This window comes from Schistocerca americana, chromosome X (genome assembly GCF_021461395.2).
Source record: "Schistocerca americana isolate TAMUIC-IGC-003095 chromosome X, iqSchAmer2.1, whole genome shotgun sequence".
Lineage (NCBI taxonomy): Eukaryota > Metazoa > Arthropoda > Insecta > Orthoptera > Acrididae > Schistocerca > Schistocerca americana.
In genome coordinates this window covers 832,823,607-832,843,538 of record NC_060130.1, presented here as the reverse complement: position 1 = coordinate 832,843,538, position 19,932 = coordinate 832,823,607, and positions in this window count along the sequence as shown.

Genomic DNA, 19,932 nt, shown 5'->3' with positions numbered 1-19,932 from the left:
GGCAAGACTTTATCTATCGGGTGTGGTATATCTGATATATGTGCCATGTTTGGTTGGATATCACTAAAATAGCAGTGCTTAAGGACTTTGCTGTGATGTCCCTAATACGTCCAGACGTCATTATTTCTACCAATGGGGGATATGTGTTCCTTTGTGTCCCATGCACTATGACGCCACACACACAATCCAGTAATTTGATGCTGGATTAGCAGTGGTACATAATATTCCGATACTTTTGGCCACATACTTATTTATTGTGTTTGGCTGAGAGCAGCGTTATAACACTCATGCGGCGCGATGTTGAAGTGACGTCGGGAGCTGTGGGACACAACTGAAAATTTTGGAAAGATGTTAAGTCCCATTCCTCTCAGAGCGATTTTGAACTAACGACGTGTATGTTAGTAATATTGAAGTGTGCATCAGTAGAACTACAGCGAATGTTCCAGTATTAATCATTTTATCAGTGTTATGTATCCAGACAGCATATTAAATTGTTACTGTTTTAAGATATGCGACGCTTTAGTTGTGTCGAGAACGGTGATGTAGACGTTCTGTGCTCACATTTTATCGGATCATCTTTGAATTTATGCCTCTGAATATCTTTCTGTCTTTATACATTGCAGTTACTGCAGCCCCCTGAGTAAACCATTCAGTGTTTGTCGTTTTGAGTTTGATGGAATCAGAACTGAATTTTTGATTGCTTATGAGTGTGAACCAAGTGAATGGTGGAATGAAGTCCTATTATTTCGTACGGGAATTTCATGACATAGAATTCTCCTGCAGTTTAGCCAGCATCGTTTATCGACAAGCACTTCTCAAGAACGACGAACGACATTTCAACCCCACATTAAATCCCAAAGTAACGTTCAGCGGCTCGTCCAAAGACACTTATGGAATCATAAGCGATTACGTGTGATTTCGGTTTACCTCGTAGAACGCGCAATTCGTTAATAGATCAGTAAAGGTTGTACCGAGTAGATATCGAAATTGAAAAATGTATTTGACGAATAGCAGCAGAAGCCTTAATCCACGCCCTTGTGCACGGAATCGAATCGAACCTCACAATATGCATTATTCTGCGCAGATATGATCGCATTCTTCTTGTTCTGAGACGAGTGGGCGGCGTGAACCTGAGACTATGATAAGTTTATGACTGTCTGGACAGGGCTGAGAGTGCCTTGATTAGCGCTGTGAGGTCGAATACTGTAGGATGTCTTTGAGTTTATTCCTTTAACACGTTTCTGCTGTTTCCCTTGTAAACCATTCACTTTTTCACGTTTTCGGTTTGTAATGAAATCGTAACACGATTCGTGATTGCAGTGTAGTGTGAACCAAGAGAACGGTGAAATGAAAACCTATTATTTCACACAGCAATTTGATGACATAGTATTCCCCTACGGTTTAGCCAACAGCAGTTGGTTATCGACAAGCACAGACATGTGCGATGAACGACATTTGAACCCTGCATTCCAACTCAAAGTGGAGGTCAGCAAATTCATCCAGTGACTACCAGACATTGACGGAACCATAAGAGACCAACACAAGTGATAACGGGTTACCTCGAAAAATTAGCATGTCGTTTACGGAGCAGTGAATGATGTGCCGAGTAGAAGGCGAAACTGAAAAAAATTATCTGATAAGTAAGTGTTCCAGAAGTCATCTGCCACGCCATTACTCACGGAATTTCAACAAAGCTTACACGTACAACATTCTCCACAAAACAGATAGGGGAACTATAGCTCTGAGACCAGTGGGTGACGTGAACCAGAGACTACGATGATTGTTTCACAAGCTGACAGGGATGGGAGTTCCTAGCTTTGTGCTGTAGTTTCGAAAACTGTAGCGTCTCAGTAAATGTCTAAGTGGCGCAATACTATCAGAGATACTATCCACCTGCTGATGGCGGGTGGGAATCTCAAGAGGGTATTGTGCTTAGGGGATTTTGCGTCCATCTCACCCTCATCAACCTACAAGGGATGATAACACTCGTAAAAAGATGTGGATTCCACACAATAGAAGGTTATGAAATTTATTTAAAAATCGAAGAGGACAAAGGTGAGATTTAATGTGGCAAATTCAAGCGTATATCGAAAGCATAAGCGTATGGGAAACAGAAGTACAGTATTTATCGCATGGGACAACAAACTCGGATCAGCTGAGATAAAACTGGAGCTGCATGCCAAATTATTTCCTCAAGACTCAGTATCAATTTCGGGAATAATCTTATTATTCGATGTACAAATTAACCACCGGACTCACGCCCAGATGTGTGAAAACTTTGAACTCAAACTCATCACGCTTAATTTTTTTCCCCATTCAGACTGTTGTCAATATAGAAGCTTGTAATGATACAGATATGGATAGAAATAATTATATATTTCTTAGTGTTGGTCATGGTAATACACCTCGTTTATCATTGCTAAACGCCTTTTCTAAAAAGTACCTACCTTAGATGGTTCGCAAGCCCACTAGAGATGGAAATATATTGGATCTAATGGCAATAAATTGCCTTCTCTGAGGATGTTTATACTCAGAATGGTATCAGTGATAACTTGCCGTTTGTTTATGGGGATGTAGTGAAAGCGAGACAGTTGAGAAAAACGTAGGTAAACTGTTTATTATATCAAGAGGAATGTCCATACCTGTGAAAACATTTGTCCTACTGCTGGAAAAGTCTGTCACTGACCTTATGGGCAAATGTTTGCGGTGGCCTATGGCAACATGATTGTACCAATTCGCGCTCATCTTCGCCCCAATGAAAGCTATGGCCAGTAATCTCTTTCTTCAGTCCTCCAAAAACATGGAAATCACATCAGTGTAGTTGTAACAAGCCTAGCAGAATATGGACAGGCATTTTGTTGCCATGGTTGTTTCATGTGCGCTGCAGAAGTAGTTTGGTAAGCCCTTGCACATCCTCCATACAGTCCCGACCTCTCCCCAAGTGGTTTCCGTATTTTCTGATTTCTGAAGATGGATTTTCATCAACGCCGATCTGCTCCGTAAGAAGAGACACAGGTCTGGGTACAAACATGTTCCTTAGGAAGATGTATGCAGTTTCTTATTACGAGGCTAGTGATAAAAGGAAAAGGAAGCTGAAGCTAAGAAGTGGTGAATTGTAGACGGGCAGAGGGCGTTTCATTTTGATGATGATATAAATGATAATTTTGCGGAATCGGGGAAATATTCTGTGTAGAAATAGCTTGAATGTGTAACGTGAGGAAGAGTATTACATTCCGTAGAGAACTGAAGTAGTTTCAGCGAGCTGAGACGGGTAAAACGAAGACATTCCCAGCTAATTATCATAGCAGAAGCCTTGCAGCGTAATACAAAGTTATTAGAAGAGACATGATAACTTTGTAATTATTTTACGGGAACGCACGACAAAACTGGACAAGACGTACAGATTTATCTAAATACCTGCATAAAAGCTATTATGTCCACGATGGAATCACTGAACTTCGCGTCCGGTAATTAAAGTTGGTGAATGACGCAACGAGTGCTATTTGCGTCATTCAAATTGGCTCTGAGCAGAATGGGACATAGCATCTGAGGTCAGCAGTCCCCTAGACTCAGAACTACTTAAACCTAACTAACCTAGCGACATCACACACATCCATGAACGAGGCCGGATTCGAACCTGCGACCGTAGCAGCAGCGCGGTTCCGGACTGAAGCGCCTAGAACCGCTAGACCACAAGGGCCGGCTTGCGCCATTCACCAGCTACACAAATATTATTACGATTCTATATCTTTATCTGTTTTATGTGATTATTAGTGTTTGTGTGTGTATATAATGAAGTGATCTGTCGTAGTCGAGAGCAAATGTGAGGCTAGCCATGTGTAGGTTAGGAGAAAGTAATTGTGTTTTGCTGAATTCTTTTGGTGATACATTGGTAGGTTTTGTGGTCACATTTCGTGAGTATTCGTTTACAGTGACGTACATCGAGTGATGCTGAAGTATGCCTCATTATTACTAGAGAGAGTATTCCAGAATTAATAACTTAATAATTAATATTTTAAGATTTAGACCACATTTGTTGTGTCGAGAGCGCACTATACCGAGTGGTGTTGAGGATCATTGCTCACATCTTATCGACTTATCTCTGCGTTTAGTCCTCTGAAGATGTCGATGTTATCATACATAGAAATCATTGGTGTCTCCTAAGTCATTCTGTATTTCGTAGTTTTCAGTTTGTGGAGGAATCTATAATCAGGACTCCCATCCATCTATCTGATGGTCTGTGGGATACTCAGGAGCCTCCGTTAGATTAGACTCCAAAGTTTCTCCAGAAAACAATGGCGTCACATAAAAAGGTTTCAAATGTGAAGCGAAAAAATATCTTCCCACACCATCCCCATGTTGTAAAATCGGGTTTTTCTGCTCCTCTAAGTTGCCCCAGCTGCTCTGAATGATAATTCAGAACAACATTCACCAGAACACACTTACTGAAAGTTGGTTTTTTGTACGCTGACTGGTAATTCTTGTCAACTTGCTAGTAGTCGATAATTGGTAACCGAGAGAATTTCTTTGTCCTAGTTCTCCCTTTTTGAAGAGCTGGTGTTTTTAAAGTGTGCCTTCAGTTACTCTACGTATTCCGAACATTGCTCCATTAGTACTATCCCGACAAAGAAATAGTACTGAAATAGAAATTAAACCACATTATTGTCGGCTGCCCTTTTCACATTTTTGTCCGTTTTTCCTTGCTGTGTGTTCCTGTAGTTGTTCTGAACATAGTATCTGTGGTGTCACCGCCAGACACCACTCTTGCTAGGTGGTAGCTTAAATCGGCCGCGGTCCATTTAGTACATGTCGGACCCGCGTGTCGCCACTGTGTGATCGCAGACCGAGCGCCACCACAAGGCAGGTCTCGAGATACGATATAGCACTCGCCCAGTTGTACGACGACATTGCTAGCGACAATACGGACGTAGCCTTCTGCTGAGTCCATGGCTGCGACCTAGCAAGGCGCCATTAACCTTACCTGGTTTGAGAGTTATCGTATAAATGTCTAAAGGAGAACGTTGTAAACCAACAAAGAATAAAGTTAAGTATATTCCAAAGCTACGTATTTTCTTTATAGCAGTCATAACGTATCTTGTTCCAGACTTGACGCCAGTCGGCGTGTGTGTACGCGTGCCTTTCGGCCCCCTTCTCAATGTGGTGTAGCTAGCTTGTTACGCCACAACAGATTGGCGACGAGAGAAGTGTTCTTCCTGATTGCTTACATTTACTTGTGTCATGGCTTCGCCAGATGTACTGTCCGAATTTTATCGCTTGCAGAATCAGCAGACGCAGGCGTTATTGGATGCCCTTGGACAGCTCGTCCAGGGTCAACGTGCCATTCAAACCGATGCGGCAGCCGCCGCTTCACCGCTACCGCAGCCACAACTCGCAGTTGCACCGCCTTTTAGGCACTATGATCCAGCGCAAGAATCGTGGCCAGAATGGTCCCGACAGTTTGGCTTTCATCTAGCCGCCTACAGAATTCAAGGTAATGAGCGGCAGCCGTTTTTGCTTTCTTGTGTCGGTGTGTCCACCTACCGTGTGATAGTGAAATTGTTTCCCCGACACGGCGTAGCAACTCTGTCCTACGAAGAAATTTTGTCTGCTTCAGATGCCTATTTCAAAGAAACAGTTAATGTGGTTGCAAAACGGTATACGTTTTTTCGTACAAAACGTACGGCCGGTCAAACTAATAGGGAGTGGGTAGCAACATTGCAAGGACTTACTAGGGACTGTGCCTTTGAATGTGACTGTGGCTCTTCTTATTCAGATACAATGGTACATGATGCAATTGCACAGAACGTTTCTGATGTTCGCATACGGGAGCAAATTTTGAAACTAGTTAATCCCTCCCTTCATCAAGTGATAGACATATTGGATAGACATGACACACTTGACTGTGCTCAGGAATCTTTTGAAACTTCGCCAGCAGTGTGTAACATTAACCGGCCCTCTGGACGCGCTGCGCGGCCCGGTCACCTGCCCTCGCGCACTTCGACGCAGCTGCCGCCGCGCTCTAAGCCAGGTGAGCCGCGCCAGCACACAAATGCAGTGAAATCATGCCCGCGGTGTGCTACTAGTCATTCGCGTGAACATTGCCCGTCACGCCAAGCTATTTGCTTTTTCTGTAGTAGGAAAGGACATGTTCAAAGTGTTTGCCAGAAAAAGCTCAGATCAGACAATCACAACCATTCCAGGCCCTTTGCTTCGCGCCGGAATCGAACCAAGGACACTCAGGCTCGTGGACCTTCGCCCATGAACATTCATGTCGTTATTTCCACCCCGTCCAGTGCCACTTTCTCTAACAGTGACTGTGTTCATCCCACAAAAACTGTGCGTCGACGTCGCCGGAAATCACGTCAATTAGCAAGTGATTCTGTACCAGTGTCTGTTCAAATTGCACAAAACAGTCGCTCTTGTCGTCAGCAGGACAATAAACTTTTAGTAGATTTGGACTTTAATGGCAAGATCATACCATTCCAGCTCGATACCGGAGCTGCAGTTTCATTGCTCAATCACGACACATACAAACAACTGGGCAAACCTCCGTTGCGTGCCGCAAATGTTCAGTTAAAAAAATATTCAGGGCAGAAAATTCCTGTGTTAGGACAGTGCAGCCTTCTTGCAACATACAAGGGACATACAAAACTTGTGTCATTTTACGTTCTTCGTTCTTCTACTGCAGTGAACTTGTTTGGTTTAGATTTATTTCAGTTGTTTAACATGTCTATTGTAAATCAGGTCCTATCAGTGAATCAGACTGTGCCTTCAGACAGTGTTTCTCGTCTGTGTGAAGAATTTGCAGACATTTTTGCACCGGCCTTAGGTTGCGCTAAAAACTATGCAGCACATTTGGAACTGAAAGTCAACGCGCAACCGAAATTTTTCAGAGCGCGCAATGTTCCTCACGCATTGCGTGATGAGGTCGCAAGAACATTCAACGATTTGGACTCACAAGGTGTGAGTGAATGTGCGCAATGCTTCTTCTCTTTCAGCTCCGCTTCATCGCTTACGCCGTACAGGTGTTCCGTTCGTCTGGACGACGGAATGCGAACGCGCCTTTCGCCAGTTGAAATCGGCGTTGCTTTCTCATACTTGCCTCACGCCTTTCGATCCCCAGAAACCCCTTTAGTTGATGGTAGATGCATCGGATTTCGGGATCGGTGCTGTGCTTGAGCACAAAGTTGGCTCGCATGATCGCCCTATTGCCTTTGCGTCCAAATTGCTCTCGTCTGCGCAAGGAAATTATTCCCAGATAGAGAAAGAAGCTTTGGCTCTCGTGTTTGTTGTTACTAAGTTCCATGATTTCTTGTATGGTCGTCACTTTACCATCATCACAGACCACAAACCTTTGACATCGCTTTTTCATCCGACCAAGCCTGTACCTCCACGTACAGCGCAGAAATTCATTCGCTGGTCTATTTTCCTCTCGCAGTACCGCTACGATATCTTGTATCGGTCCACTGCTAAGCACGGAAACGCCGATGCGTTGTCCCGTTTGCCTGTTGCTGAGGATAAAGCATTCGATTCTTCCGAACTTGCTTGCCTGTTCATTGATTCGGAAACCGATGAAGTGGTCGAATCGTTTCCGATTGATTTTCGTCGTGTAGCTACAGCCACAGCTGCTGACCCTGTCCTTGCTACCGTTTTGCGTTTTGTTGCTACGCAATGGCCTTTCTCAAAGTCTCGGATCGAGGATCCGTTGGTTCGCCGATTTTTTGCTCACAAGGAGAGACTTTTTGTTCGACGTGGTGTTTTGTTGTTGCGTTCTGATAATGATCAGTCCAGAGTCGTGGTCCCACGTTCGTTACAGTCCTCTGTCTTACGGCTTCTTCACCAAGGACATTGGGGTATAGTGCGAACGAAACAACTTGCTCGTCAGCACTGTACTTGGTTCGGAATCGATGCTGCGATTACGAATATGTGTTCTTCTTGCATGGCGTGTGCCGCACAACAATCCGCACCGCCGCGGAAAGTCTTAGCATGGCCAAAAGCCACTTCCCCTTGGCAACGCTTGCACATCGATTTTGCTGGTCCATTCTGGAATGCTCGATGGTTGGTTCTCGTAGATGCCTTCAGTAATTTTCCTTTTGTTGTCCGGATGTCTTCCACGACGTCCTCTGCCACCATCCAAGCGTTGTCTGCTATCTTTTGCATTGAAGGTCTTCCGCAGACTATTGTTTCCGACAATGGCCCACAATTCATTTCCGCAGAATTTCAGTCATTCTGCAAGGCTAATGGTATTCAACATCTGACATCCGCGCCGTTTTCGCCTCAGTCAAACGGTGCCGCTGAACGATTGGTCCGGACTTTCAAGTCACAGATGTTGAAGTTGAAAGAGTCGCATTCTCGGGAGGACGCGTTGTTGCTCTTTTTGTCTTCGTATCGCTCTCAGCCCCGAGATGATCGCTCGCCGGCTGAGTTGCTCCACGGTCGTCCGCATCGAACCTTGATGTCTTTGCTGCATCCGCCGCGTCAGGTTCCTGTGCAGCGGCAGGCTTCTGCTTTTGCTCCAGGCGACGTTGTATTTTATCGTGACTATCGAGGTTCACTGCGTTGGCACGCAGGGCGCATTCTTCGCTGCCTCGGCCGCGCGATGTATTTGGTTTTGGGGGCCTCTGGTGAGGTGCGTCGGCATCTCAATCAGCTGCGCCTCTGTCGTCGCACGGGTTCTGCCGCTCCCCGTCTGCTTTCAGCGACGGTGCCGTCCGGTCAGCGCCCTGGGGACCCATCTACTGGCTCACCTCATCCCCAGGTGTTACCGACGATGCCTTCCATGTTGCCCCATGGCGACGCGCCGCCGCAGCCTCCGCCGCCACCGCAGCCGCCGGTACTCCAGCCGGCGCCGCCCGCATTCGACGCTTCGCTGCAGCCGCCAAGCGCCTCCCTGGGTCCCGCGCCGCCGATCGCTGCCCGTGACCAGCTGTCCTCCGCCGAGGAACTCTTGCCCGCATCGGACCACATGACGTCATCAGGCGTCGGATACCCCGACGCAATGGAGGTCGACCCTTCGGCCCCTCCTGTCTCTTTACGGGTGCATACACCGCATGTTGACGTGCACCCTGGACTAGGTTTTCAGGCGTTTCCTAGCTCCCCTCGGACCGAATGGCCGGGTGCGGGTGGCACAGCCTCGCCTGTTGTTAGGCTCCCCACCTCATCGCATACGTCAACATGGGGTCCTCCCCACGGCGGGCGGAAGCCTTATCACACGACCGTTCGCCGATTTGCGGGGGAGGAATGTGGTGTCACCGCCAGACATCACACTTGCTAGGTGGTAGCTTAAATCGGCCGCGGTCCATTTAGTACATGTCGGACCCGCGTGTCGCCACTGTGTGATCGCAGACCGAGCGCCACCACAAGGCAGGTCTCGAGATACGATATAGCACTCGCCCAGTTGTACGACGACATTGCTAGCGGCAATACGGACGAAGCCTTCCTCTCATTTGCCGAGAGACAGTTGGAGTAGCCTTCTGCTGAGTCCATGGCTGCGACCTAGCAAGGCGCCATTAGCCTTACCTAGTTTGAGAGTTATCGTATAAATGTCTCAAGAAGAACGTTGTAAACCAACAAAGAATAAAGTCAAGTATATTCCAAAGCTACGTATTTTCTTTATAGCAGTCATAACGTATCTTGTTCCAGACTTGACGCCAGTCGGCGTGTGTGTACGCGTGCCTTTCGGCTCCCTTCTCAATGTGGCGTAGATAGCTTGTTACGCCACAACAGTATCCACTGGTCAAACGCTGGAGACAAGTAAACAGTATTGAAGTGGAAACCATACCAATTTTCTTATTAACCTATCTTTTTATGCAGAATTATAGTTTCTGAATTTGTTCTGTCTTACTCTAGTTCTCCAGAACGACATTTTTAAATAGTTAATAACAACACTAATTATATGGAATCGATGTTGAAGTTTGCCCCCTGTAGATAATAACATTTTTGTGATCGTTTGAAAGTTTCCGTCATCCTCTGTATTCTTCCAAAATAGTATTTTAAAGCATCACAAACGCTGCAGATGAGTGATGACATTTCTTTCCACTTATCACTTTAGAAAATGAAATTCCTGTAAGGAAGTGCTGAGCATATGTTTCTAAGTTTACAGGTATGTCTATTTTGTTCCCTTTGGATTTCTTGCTGGTTAGCACTGATAGTGGTTCGTTCTAACAATTCGCAATGTTCTTTGTATCTGCACCCAACCTATTCAATCGGACATTTCACAAGCTCTGCAGGCTACGAAGAGAAAGAAACGGGAATGTCTCTTGCACATTGTAATACGTCGGAATAGAGCTTCGTTACTACTATGAGTAATTTCAAGCACAACAGGTGTTCAAAATGGCTCTGAGCACTATGGGACTTAACTTCTGAGGTCATCAGTCCCCTAGAACTTAGAACTACTTAAACCTAACTAACCTAAGAACATCACACACATCCATGCCCGAGGCAGGATCCGAACCTGCGACCGTAACGGTCACGCGGTTCCAGACTCAAGCGCCTAGAACCACTCGTTATTTATCTCTGTGTTTTGATGGTTCTACCACTGAACCTCCATCATGTTTTCTACGGCTGAATTTGTCTCATTACGTTCATATGATTTTCAAGGAATAGTGAAATCTTGCGTCATAGTGTATGGTATTCACAAAGACGACTATCCCTATTGGCTGAGAAAGCATTCCAGATTTTCGTCCACGTAAAGAGAGGAGAACTGGCCATCTCCAGAATAGTGGAAGCCAAAGCAAAAGAAAGAAACATGAAAAATGAAGAAATTTAAACTACTGAGTATTTTGATGTTAACGACAACTACGATGGCGAATTCGGAACTGTTAAATTGGCTACTACGTTAGTTAATTAGTCCTTAAGAGAAGCTGAATGTAGGTACTTATCATAGATATTATATCTATCTTTATTACGGACCAGCCGTAGGGCGAAGCATCATCGCAATCGTGTACTTTTTTCCCCTTTATTCAGCTATTAAGATTCCCATGTTTTGATTTGGGACTACAAATGCCATCTCGTCTGCAGTAAAGGAGGAATTTAACGATATGACACAACGTTTGTTACTAACTGGGACTTGCCCAAAGGCAGATGACAACTTCATAACTCTTCATTTGATATCTCTTTCAGGACATCCCACGCCAGCTTGGGCCAAAGAAGTCTACAATGATTCAATGAACACTGACCAGTCCGCTACTGGTTAACATAAACTACATGAAGTGGAAACGTCACATAGTATTTTATTTAATGTACTGACCTATCGAACTGTTAATGTTGTAGAACCAGTGGAAAAAATGACCAGAAACTGACCTGAAAAAATCGTAGGTGGTAACAGAACACCCTGAAACTGTTCTACTAAAGATGGAGTAGATTCATCGATCGATAACTCCCACTATTTAATTTTTGCACACAAGTGGCTCAATAAAAATGGCCCCCAAAAAACGAAGAGTACTTAATTGCATCCTCGTTCTGAGTTACAGATATCCACATTTTGTAAAACTAGAATGTTCGGTACCAGTGTTCTACTGAACGATTATATTTTGGAGTCGATTAGCGACAATGGCCGATGAATTGCTGCGACTAATACTTCTGGATTTGACAGTATTGTGCAGTTACAGGCCACCACATGTAATTATGATTGCTTTCAGAAGACAGTTCAAACCACACCACTTTTGTGCAAATGGGATCATGCAAACAGATTTACATTAAACGAGCCTAGTTAAACAAGGAAATATACCGAGGGTAACTACCAATGACGCCAGTTCAGATACTTGTAATTTGTTCGATTGGGTTATTAAAGATGAGTGCAGTGGGGGTCTAAGAGAAATATGTGCCAGATGTAAGAGAGAGAGAAAGTACTAAAGCAATCTACTAGTAACATTAGACTTTGATACGATTTGGAAACGCGAATATGATAAACTAGCAGCACAGCAATACTACAGAGAGGCAATACTACGTCCTATTTGTAATGGATAAGTCGACATGAACGTCAAATGGCGCCCGTACATGTTTGACGAGAACGTAGGAGACACTAAACTTACAGTGAGCGTCAATTCTTTTCCGTACAGTATGACTCTCAGCGTATCTACGCACACTTTGGTAGGTGTAGTTAATTATTGTTGAGACGGTATTGTAAGGTAAATAGCGCGTTATATCACCATTATAAAATTTGGTTGGGAATTGTTTGAATTTAACACTGTGGTATCAACACTTGCTCAATCCAGTCTTCTGCCTTTACGTCAGGACGAAAATATAGTATTAGACCAACATGACGCAGCGATTCTTGTTTTACTAAAACTGACGCAATAAGAAAATGATATGGCTTTCAGAAACACTACAAATGACCAAAAAAATAAAGTAATTAGCAATGACGATGTAAGTAAATGATTATAGTAACATTAATTGTAGGTTGCAGTACAGCAACTGATGTGAGTCGTTTAATTTGCCTTAAACACATTTGCGTAGTTCTTCAAAGGGATAAAAGGCATAAACGCGAAATGCTTCACTTCTCGTTTGAAATTAAACATATGATGCTTCCAGTGACATATGTATCATCATAAGCATACAAATGATGAAAATGGTCAAAATGTGAAAAAAATTTAAAAAAACTTAAAGAAACAAACCAAATAGACTATAGAGTGAAGGAGAGGATACGTTATTAATAAGATCAAGCCTAACACACAGGAAAAAAATTAAAAAGAAGGAAAGATAACTAATTACCTGCACGTAGTCCTTCCTGCATGCTCTTACGTTGGTAATTTACGCACGTCAGTGAAACAGTAACATATGAAAATTGAGCGAAAGCACATGATATCTCCCACACACATGTCGGATACCATATGATTCAGATAGTTGCCTATTTGGAATAATCTAACCAGGATTTTAGTTTTCTAAAGTACTTTTTCCTTTGAACTGCTTTATTAAATGCTGTACTTTTGTTACCTCTTAGTTCAGTATCATTTATTTGCCGGGGTTGTAATTCAGAGCAACTGAAGCTAATCTGAGTGAGTGTCCGTTTTGGTTATTTTTCCATAAATTGAGGGCTGGCACAAGACATGGTTTTGGTTCCAATTTCAGCACTGTTTGTCTGGAAATACTGTTGCTCTGAAGCAACGTTCGGAGCAGTTACTGCAAATAAGTGCAGGAATTAAAATTCCGATTTTTTTGAAGTGGTGGCACGTGAGATAACCTGTTTCTGGTTCCCATTTGGAAACTTTTTATCTGAGGACATTATTATTCTGGAGCAGCGTTCTTATATTTGTTTGCTTGCTTCCAGATGTATAGACGTGTTCTTCTGGAGTAACGTACAGCAAGACAACAGAATTTTAAAGCAATATGAGAACTTCAATAATATTTCATATTTGAGGCTTACCTTTCCTGACGCACTCAGGATAGTTTCTTAGCCTTGCCGATATTCAATCCACTCGTAAGAAGATGTGGTGTTCAAACGATAGAAGATACAGAAATTTGGGTACCAATCGAAACTGACTGGGCTGATAGATTTTGTGGCAAATGAAAGTGAATATTGAAAGCATATTCGTCTGTGAAATGGAAGTAGATTATTTATCGCAACAGAGAGAAAACTTGTAATCACTTACATGCAAATGAAGCTTCATGCCGGATTATTCGGGCAAAACACAGAATCAAGTTTGAGCATAATCTTATAACTGGATCTATTTACTGACCACCGTAGCCACTCCGAGAGTTAAACGAAAACCTTACAGAAAAACTCATTTCGCCAAAACGCATGTACTCAGTCACACCATAATGAGTAGAGAAGATTTTAATCATTCAGGTATCGTTCGAAATAATTGTACTTTCGTAAGTGTTGGTCACGGTAAGACACTCCTGCTGAACATTTCTAAATACCTTTTCTAAAAATTACCTACCTTAGATAGTTCAGAAGCCAACTCGTTATGGAAATATATTCAATCTGATGGCAGTTAATGGACTAGACCTGCCTGAGGACGTTCATACTCAAAATGTTATCAGTGATTTTATTGTGGTTGTATAAGAGGCAGCCCATTAAACCGAGACAGTTAAAGAAAACGTAAGTAAACTGTTTAATGTTTCAAGAGGAAATGCCTTAACTGTTACATCATTTATACTGCTGTGAGACAAGAGAGTCATAGCCATTATGGAACAATGTTTTCGGTTGCCAATTGCTTCGTGACTGTACCAAGACGTGCTCCTCTTCGTTCAAAGCAAACCGATGGCCACCAATGTCCTCCTTCAATCCTCCAAAAACAAGGAAATCACATGGGGAGAGGTCGAGATCTTTTGGAGGTTGTGCAAGGACTTGCTACGATACTTCTGCAGTGAACTCAAAACAAGCTTAGCAATATTTCGAAGGGCATTTTGTGGCCTTGGTTATTTAGACTACGCTGCAGAAGTTTCGTGGTCTGCCCTTACATATCCTCCAGGCAGTCTGGAACTATGCGATTTCCATACGTTCAGGTACCTGAAGAAAGATATTCGTGGTCATCAATTTGCTTCGTACGAATTTTTTCCTGGTACAAAAGTGATTATATAGGCAAATCTGGGCAGATTGTCATTACGAGCCAAGTTATAAATGAATAAATCAGTTGAAGCGGGAATGTGGCAGTTTGAAAACGGGCAGCGGGAAGTGTCGGTTTGCTTGTGAAGATAGTAATAATTTAAGGGAATGAGGTAGTATTGTGTTCAGTAATAGTGGGAACGTGTTACGTGGAGAATAGAATTGCAATACCACGAGAATGGAAGAAGCTTGAGGGTGTAGAAACGTGTGAGACGATAAAGGTTCCAGTTATTTTTCATAGCACCACCGTTTCAGTGAAAAAGAAAATTTTCAGAGAAGACACGATTTCTTCGAAATTGTCAACAGAGAAGAAAGGACAAAAGATAAACAGATATAGGACATAAAATTGATATTGAAGGTTCAGCAGAACGTCGTCTCGATAATCTTGTGTTTCCTGCGTCGAATATTCCAGACATCGAAAGTGTGAGAAGGGACTTCCAGACCTCACAAAACGAGAATATACGATGCACCAACGGGGACTGTGTACGTAATAGATGACCTCGTTATTATAAGCATCGAAACAGGAGGTGACTGAAATACAATTGTTATCAGCGAACTTTCCGAAGCAAGACGATTCACAGTAGAAACAGTGTGACTTAATAGAATCTTTGTGGATTAATTTAATCGTTTTCGATATGACCCATCGTCAAATTACCGTCCTCCCGTGGACATACGATTTACTATGGATCCTGCGATATCCAGCTGCTGCAGGAGATACATCTCAGGTGAGGGAGCTAATACATTTCCCTACTGACAGCCATCATTTTCGACACATCAGTGGCTATTTACATTCGAGCTAAACAATATGTAGCAGAGTACAAGTAGAGATAAATACTATGAAGAATAACGAAGCTGACTAAGTTACTTCAGGACAAGGGCAATAAACACAAATTATATTCGACTTTTCACTAGGACGCGTAATTTATACGTAGCCACTACTATTTAAACAAAGCTATGAATTCAATCTTTCGGCCAAAATGTAAATAAATCATAACTTATTTCATCAGTTGCCATAAGCAATTTCGATATTTACGTTTGTTTTGTAAAGTCTGTTTATTTTATCACTTTTCAGCTAATTGTATTATTAAAATTGAACTTAACTGACATAATTCCATACTCTACAGCCATATAGTTTCGATAAACATTTCAAGTGTCAGGTTTGAGTCTCACTGATCTTTTAATTCAGTACGTTCAATAATTTTCGGAAAATCGTATTAATTCATACATTCTTAACTCTCCTTATAAAAAATGAAGCAAACTGTGTTGACACACGGCACTTCATTCGTCGAAACAGGGAAATTATTTATCCTTCTAACTACCTACTTAAATAATATTACGATTCTACTATATCTGTACTTACTTTATATGGTTATGTGTGCATATCCGTGTGTGGAATCGAGAAATATGCCATAGCCTAGAGCAGAAGCGAGGCTACCCACGTGTAGGTTGTTGTTTTGGTCTTCAGTCCAAAGACTGGTTTGATGTAACTCTTCATTCTACTCCACCCTGCACAATCTTCTTCATCTCCGAGTAATTGCTGTTACCTACTTTAATCTGAATCTGCCTACTGTATTCAAATCTTCGTCTCCCTTTACGACTTAAAACCCCTACGCTCCCCTCCATTACTAAATTGGTGACCGCTTGATGCCTCAGAGTGTGTCCTACTAACGAATCCTTTCTTTTAGCCAGGTTGTATCCCAAATTTCTCTACTCCCCAATCCTATTCAGTACCCCCTCATTAGTTACGTGATCTACCAATCGAACGTTCGGCTTTCTTCTGTACCACGACGTTTCAAAAGCTTCTATTCGATTATTGTGTACTCTGCTTATCGTGCTACACTCCACACAAATACTTTCAGAATGGGCTTCCTGACACCTCCGGAAAGTTTATCCCAAGAGGGTGCCATCATCATTTAACCATATAGTAGAGCGGCGAGGCCTCAGGAAAAATGCGGCAGTAATTATCCCTCGAATTCCGCCGTTTGCAGTACCAGCACATCAAGGTCGTTTTCGATGGTCTTAAAACGCCATATGAGTCAGTCATCGAAACTGTTGCCAATGCAACTACAGAAAAGGCTGGTGCCCCTCTTGAGGAAGCATTACACCTGTGGAACGGCTATGTATCACTAAGGCACTCACGTCTTCCCACCAGCAGCAAAGTTTATGGTTCGGTGGGCGGGGCAGGGGGGGGGCGAGTAGGTTAGACGAAAGTATTGGCGTAGTAATAAATAATTTTGGGGTACAGCAGCAGATTTGTTGATGCATTTCGTGACTGTTGATTGACAGTTATCCGTACTGAGTAATATGCTTCAATAGTACTAGATCGAGTGTTCTTGTATTATTATTTTAATCCATATTAAGTGTTCCGACAGTGTATTAATTTATAACACTTGTAAGATATTAAGGTGTGCACCACTTTTATCGTAATGAGAAAAATTTGTACTCATTAGTGTTCACATTTACTGTTCACACCTTGTCAGCTTGTCTCTAAGCGTAGTCTTCTGAACATGTTTCTGCTTTAATACATACCAATTACTTCTGCCCCCTACGTAAGAAATTTCGTATTTGTCGTTTTGAGTCTGTGGTGGAATCCGATTATAATTAGTGAGAGCTGTGGAGAGTGAACCAATTAAAGGGTGAAATGATGTCCTATAACCTGACACGTGAATTTGATGACGTAGTATCCTCCCACGGTTTAGCCAACGGCAGTTATCGATAAGCACTTGTCACGTACGACAGACGACATTTTAATCCCGCATTCCAGCTGAAAGTGAAATTCAGAGGTTACTTCGGCAACTTGCAGACACTGACTGAATCATAAGGAACAAACACAAATGAAAGCGGTAATACCAGCAAAATTCGTAAGTAGCTTATGAATCAGAGAGTGTTGTACCGAGTTGACGAGAGTTGCGAAATTGGAGTTGTTGTGAGATGAGTGGGCGGTGTGAACCAGAGACTTTGAAGATTGTGTGACAAGCTGGACGGAGCTAGGGCTTAATAGATTAGCGTTGTATGGCCTCCGTAAATAGGTCAGTGGCGCACTACAAACCGAGATCAAATCTATCTAGCTGGTGGTGTGTGGGATACTCATGAGGCTTTTTTAACCTTGGTGACATTCCATCAACTGAACCCTGATCAGTTGCCGAAGCATTCACAACATCTTACAAGGATAGGCTGAATTCGTGAAAAAGTGTGGAGTACACACGATACACGGTACAGAAATGTAGGTAAAAATAGAAATTGACAGCGGTGATAATTTTTGTTGTAAATGTAAGTGTAAATCAAAAGCATAAGCGTGTGGCAAGTGGAAGTAGTAGAGCCAACAAACTCAGATCTCGCTGAGATACAAATTGAAGAGGCATGCCCAAGTATTTAGGCAAGACTCAGTATCATATGCGCAAAGTCTTATAACTGGATATATTTACTGCCCACCTGAGTCACGCCAAGATGTATCCGAAAACTTTAAAGCCGAACTCATCTCGCTAATGTGTATGTTCCTCATTCATACTGCCCTCTTTGGAGAAGATTTTAATCATAGCTCTATCGATAGGAATAATTAAACATTTATAAGTGTTGGTCATGGTAAGGCACCTTGCTGAACATTGGTAAATGCCTTTTCTAAAAGTACCTAATTAGTTCGGATGCCCACTCGTGATGGAAATTTATTCAATCTAACGGCAATAAACTGACTGGACCTGTATGAGGATATTTATACTCAGAGTCGTATCACTGACCTTGAGGCTGTTATATAAGTGGGATCCAGTGGATATACGTTATACCAAGGCCTGCTCCTCTACGTCAGAAGCAAATCGATGGCCACGAATGTCTTACTTCAGTACTTCGAAAACACGGAAATCAAGTTGGGAGAGATTGGGATCGAATGGCGAATGTGTAAGGGCTTCCAGTGGAACATCTGCAGCATATTCAGAACAAGCTTAACAATATGTCGATAAGCATAACGTTGGGATGGTTATTTCGAGTACACTGATCAAGTTTCTTGGTAAGACATTACACATACTCATTACAGCCATAACCTGTGGCCTTCCGATTTCCATATTTTCTGGGCTCTGAAAGAAGTTATTCGTCGCCGAAGATGTACTCGAGACATAAATATACACGCCTGGATAGAATCGCGAATCCTTAGGCACATCTACACAAATTTTGAGTTACGAGGCAAGTGATAACTGAGAAAGGTAATAGAAGCACGAAAGTGGCAGTTTAAGGACGGGCAAAGGGATATGTCTGTGTATCAGTGAAGAAATGATAATTTTATAGAAATGAGGTAGTATTCTGTGTAGTATATAAATGGAATGTGTAACGAGGAGAAGAAAATTGGAGGACGGTGACCATGGAAGCACTGAGCCTGCAGAGACGGGTGAAGCAAAGAAGTTTCCAGCTAATAATTATAGCAGCATCGTTGCAGTGAAACAGCAAATATTCAGGGTAGACACGATTTCTTCGAAGTTCTCACAAGCGAATAAAACAGAATAATAAAAAGCAGACGTAAGAGATAAGATTCAGGAACTGAAGATGCAGCAGAACATCGTCTCCATAATCCTCTGTTTCTTGCGCCAAAGGTTCCGGACATCTAAAGTGTGGGAAGAATTGGTTCAAATGGCTCTGAGCACTATGGAACTTAACATATATGGTCATCAGTCCCCTAGAACGTAGAACTACTTAAACCTAACTAACCTAAGGACAGCACACAACACCCAGTCATCACGAACAAATCCCTGACCCCGCAGGGAATCGAACCCGGGAACCCGGGCGTAGGAAGTGAGAAAGCTACCGCACAACCACGATCTGCGGACAGTGTGAGAAGAGACGAATCGATCTCCGAAACCGAGGATATACGCTGCAGCAACCGGGAGAGTGTACGAAAAGTATATACTCGTTACTTTAACTAAGGAAGCATTAGGTTGACTGGACTACAATTCTTATCAGCGATCTTTACAGTTCAAGACGATGCACAACAACAACAGTATGAATTAATAGCATTTCATTGAATTAATTTGCACGTTTTCGATGCCAACTATCTTCAGCTTATTGTCCTCCCGTGGATATCTGATTTATTATGGTATCTCCGTTATTCCGCTGCTGCAAAAGATACTTCTCATGCGAGAGAGCACTGGACGTGATTCTCTTCGACACATCAGTGGCCAATTACTTTCGAGCCAAACAGACTTCACGTAGAGCTAAATAAGAATGAAGAGTAATGAAACTGAATAAATCATTTCAGAATAATAACAATAAACTGAAATATATTCGATTTTTCTCCCTACGCGTGATTTTCTCGCAGTCAGATGCTTTATCTCACTAGCTAAATTAAGCAGTGAAACCGTGCTTACCCGAGATCAAAATGCAAAATGAATCTTTATTGTTTC